This window comes from Oncorhynchus nerka, unplaced genomic scaffold, assembly GCF_034236695.1.
Source record: "Oncorhynchus nerka isolate Pitt River unplaced genomic scaffold, Oner_Uvic_2.0 unplaced_scaffold_5959, whole genome shotgun sequence".
Classification (NCBI taxonomy): Eukaryota; Metazoa; Chordata; class Actinopteri; order Salmoniformes; family Salmonidae; genus Oncorhynchus; species Oncorhynchus nerka.
In genome coordinates, this window is record NW_027035355.1 from 831 (window position 1) to 5,629 (window position 4,799).

The 4,799-nt window shown below is 38.3% G+C and overlaps 1 long non-coding RNA gene across 1 annotated transcript; it reads right to left on the reverse strand.

Annotated features, from left to right (window-relative positions):
• Positions 1–2,125: 2,125 nt before the first annotated feature.
• On the reverse strand, positions 2,126–3,465 carry LOC115123315 (uncharacterized). Its single transcript, XR_010462037.1, has 4 exons — positions 3,309–3,465; positions 2,824–2,893; positions 2,672–2,711; positions 2,126–2,488 (listed from the first exon to the last, which is right to left on the reverse strand). It is a non-coding gene; the product is annotated as an uncharacterized LOC115123315 (long non-coding RNA).
• Positions 3,466–4,799: the final 1,334 nt, after the last annotated feature.

Consider the following 4,799-nt stretch of genomic DNA (forward strand, 5'->3'; position numbering starts at 1 on the left):
TAATACATTATATCCATTATACCCAATTCTACCGATAATACATTATACCCACCCCCATTATACCCCCTGCTGATAATACATTATACCCACCCTACTGATAACAATATTATACCACCCTGCTGATAATACATTATACCCACCCTACTGGATAATACATTATACCCACCCTACTGATAATACATTATACTGCCTACCCTACTGCCATTGATAATACATTATACCCACCCTACTGATAATACATTATACCCGCCCTGTTGATAATACATTATGCCACCCTGTTGATAATACATTATACCCACCCTGTTGATAATACATTATACCCACCCTACTGATAATACATTATACCCACCCTGTTGATAATACATTATACCCACCCATGTTGATAATACATTATACCCATCCTACTGATAATACATTATACCCACCTCTACTGATAATACATTATATCTGCTGATAATACATTATACCCAATTCTGCTGATAATACATTATACCCACCTACTGATAATACATTATACCCACCCTACTGATAATACATTATATTCCACCCTGCTGATGCTATACATTATACCCACCCTACTGATAACACATTATACTCCACCCTGCTGATAATACATTATACCCACCCTGTTGATAATACATTATACCACCCTGTTGATAATACATTATACCCACCTGATAATACATTATACTGATAATACATTATAATAATACATTATACCCACCCTGATAATACATTATACCCACCCTACTGATAATACTTATACATTTGAACTGTCATTGACGTGAAATGAGATTACCTAAAAACTGTAGCACACCACTAAAGCCTCTGTAGAGCCAATCAAAGAGGAATGACATTTCACTGGTCTTTGCCTAAGAAAGAAAACAATCGGGAAGTTAGATAGCTAGTTAGCTAGCTAGTTAGCACACTGACAACTTGTCAGACGGGATCAACTTGTCTCACTGGATCAGCAGTATTTTTTACATTTTGCATCATGACTATATTGATAGCTACAGACTCTCTTTACACAAATGCATTTGTTACTGATGCTAGCCAGCTTTAGGTTTATCAACAACAATTACAAGTATTTTTCTTATCCTAGGCATGCTATTAGTTAGCACCAGCTGATCGCTAACTTAGCTTGCTATCTCGGCTATGTGGCTATCAGCTTATCTGAAATCCTGGCCTCATGTGGACTAAGGACTCTTAAGACAGACAGACAGCTCTCCCTTTCGAAGTAAATGTATGACGGAACACACGTAACCTTATGTAACTATATAAATGACTGAATATTTGTAATAAAGCTGCTAAAAGCAATTGTCCTCTGTCGACAATGACAGCTTTGGTTAGATTGTTTTTGCGGATTCGATCAACGAACAGCTGATTGTATTGTTCTTCGACGTGACTTCGGGAACTTCCTAACTACCCCGGTGGCGCATTAGCGCCGCCTGCTGTGCGGGAGTATATTGCATTTAAAAAACATTTTTTCATTTTATTTCCCCTTTATTTAACCAGGTAGGCAAGTTGAGAACAAGTTCTCATTTACAATTGCGACCTGGCCAAAGCAGTTAGACACATACAACAACACAGAGTTACACATGGAGTAAAACAAACATACAGTCAATAATACAGTAGAAAGATAAGTCTATATACAATGTGAGCAAATGAGGTGCGATAAGGGAGGTAAAGGCAAAAAAAAGAAGGCCATGGTGGCAAAGTAAATACAATATAGCAAGTAAAACACTGGAATGGTAGATTTGCAGTGGAATAATGTGCAAAGTAGAGATAGAAATAATGGGGTACAAATAAATAGGGTTTATGGCATTCACCTTTCACCTATCTTTCCCATAAAATACCTCACATCCTCTGCATTATATCATTGGCATTATATTTAGACATTGCATCTAGTAGCTCCCATCGTTTCCTCTTGGCAGTGGAGGAGTGTTGGATGGAGTGATTCTTCAGCAGTTCTTTTCACGGTGTGATTTCCGGGGAAGAGTCAACTTCAAGGAAACCGATATTATTCAACACACCTGTTTAAACAGCTTTTCTTCTGTCTGCTATAAGGCTTGTGTTGTGATACAGGACCACTAGATATGAGTAAAGACCGTGTTCAGAACCGGAGGACGGGGATGTGATGATGGTATTTATTTGAAGATTTATGACAATTTTCCGATTTCAGAATCAAACAACATGATGCAAGACACGGTAAAGTGCAGAGGTTTAGACGGACTATAAAGGTCATATTGTTACACATTTGAGAAATATAATAAACATAAAGAACAGGCTTACTTGGTTGAGTACTTGTCATGTTAAGAGGACAAGCATCAATCACAATTCATACTAAAAATGGGAAACTGTAATTATACTACACATGTTTTCTGTCATTTCCAAGTATATTCTTCCGTTCAGGTGAGAAAACATTTTGGTCCAATCTGAAGGCTCTTCTTTCTGGGTCAGTTCACTTAGACATAGAACCATTTGTCAACTGAGAAAAGAAGTAGAAAATGTTCCATTGTAAGTGTGAAATCCAATAAAGTTGAATATATAGATATATAGATAACGTATAGAGATATTTTGTAAATAAATCACAGGTGTATTCAATTTAAATGAGATTAATTTCACGTCAAAACACATACCAATGGAATTAACTAACAAAAGAAATACACACCTGCACTTGGAATAGGGTCTTCAGGGCCAAAAACACATGCCTACAAGACAATATCATTATTATCAATATTATTTATCAAACACACATTAATATTACAGCTAAGCTGTTTTAGTAGGATAAGCCAAATAGTATGATAAGTGAAAGGAACTCACGGCATCAACAACAGCCTTAGCATCAGTAGTGGAACAGCAGAATGGACTGTCTGTGACACAGGTGTTGGTACTGGATCAGAAGATGGGAGAAAAACACAAATACAACTGTTTAATTTGAGAAGAAAGGGATGCCTCTGTAAAATAAAATATATAACTGTTTTAGTTTTTTAGTTGAGAAGACTCTGTAAAAACACAAATAGAACTGTTTGAGTTGAGAAGACTCTGTAAAAACACAAATAGAACTGTTTGAGTTGAGAAGACTCTGTAAAAACACAAATAGAACTGTTTGAGTTGAGAAGACTCTGTAAAAACACAAATAGAACTGTTTTAGTAAAAACAAGTCATTGACTGAACTAAACCATCTTATATGTCTTTATCGTTGTTAATTGTTACTTGTCTTCGTGGCAATGCCTCCGCATCACTGACAGCCTATTAAACAGACAGCTTTATTACACAGAGATTGTAAATCTATATCTCAGTCTCACCAGTTCAGTTCTCCAGCGTTGGTCTTTTTGGAGATCAGCGCCTTCCAAAACTCATGAGTTTCCTTGACTGTCTTAAGAGCAAAGTGCTGGGGGGAAACAGCATGTCAAATGATTCCCTGCATGGTTAAGAAAATAAAACTCTGCATACACCTCCACTATACTACTCTCTGTACTGAGCAGAAAGTATTTTGTGTCAATGGCACCCCTAGTCCCTTTAGTGCACTGCTTTTGACCAGGGTCCATCAAAAGTAGTGCACTATGAATCTCAGTTCACCCTTGATATATTTCAATATAAAAAAAGAGTAACAATGTCCACTACATGGCACACTGTTTTATTCTATTGTGTGATTGAGTGTATACATTTATTTTTTTACCTTTATTTAACTAGGCAAGTCAGTTAAGAACAAATTGGTATTTACAATGGCAGCCAAGGAACAGGGGTTAAATTACCTGTTCAGGGGAAGAATGACCTTGTCAGCTCAGGGATTTGAACTTGCAACCTTCCGGTTACTAGTCCAACACTTTAACCACTAGGCTACCCCTGCCGCCTGTCCTATGAGTGATTTAGAGCAGGGATGTCAAAGCATTGTTTTAGTCCGGAGGCCGCACTGGAAAATCGGTTACATTTCCACGTCAAATTAGGCAAAAATGTTCCTCTTACCACAGTGTGAGGAATTTTCCATGCTTTCCTGACTGTCTAGTTTTCATTTGGGTGATTATTATCACTACTACACAGTCAGGAAACTCTATGACTGTAGGCCATTATCACTGCTACACAGTCAGAAACTCTATGACTGTAGGGCCATTATCACTGGCACAGTCAGGAAACTCTATGACTGTAGGGCAAGTTAAGCACAGTCAGGAAACTCTATGACTGTAGGGCCACTCACTACTGAAACCTCTATGACTGAAGGGCCATTATCACTGCTACACAGTCAGGAAACTCTATGACTGTAGGGCCATTATCACTACACAGTCAGAAAAAACTCTATGACTGAAGGGCCTACTACACAGTCAGGAAACTCTATGACTGAAGGGCCATTATCACTGCTACACAGTCAGGAAACTCTATGACTGTAGGGCCATTATCACTACTACACAGTCAGGAAACTCTATGACTGTAGGGCCATTATCACTATCACACAGTCAGGAAACTCTATGACTGTAGGGCCATTATCACTACTACACAGTCAGGAATCACAGACTGTAGGGCCATTATCACTACTACACAGTCAGGAAACTCCTATGACTGTAGGGCCATTATCACTACACAGTCAGGAAACTCTATGACTGTACTACTACTATTAACAGTCAGGAAACTCTATGACAGTAGCCACTATCACTGCTACACAGTCAGAAACTCTATGACTGTAGGGCTATTATCACTACTACAGTCAGGAAACTCTATGACTGTAGGGGCCACTATCACTGCCACACAGTCAGGAAACTCTCTATGACTGTAGGGCCATTACTCAAGCACACAGTCAGGAA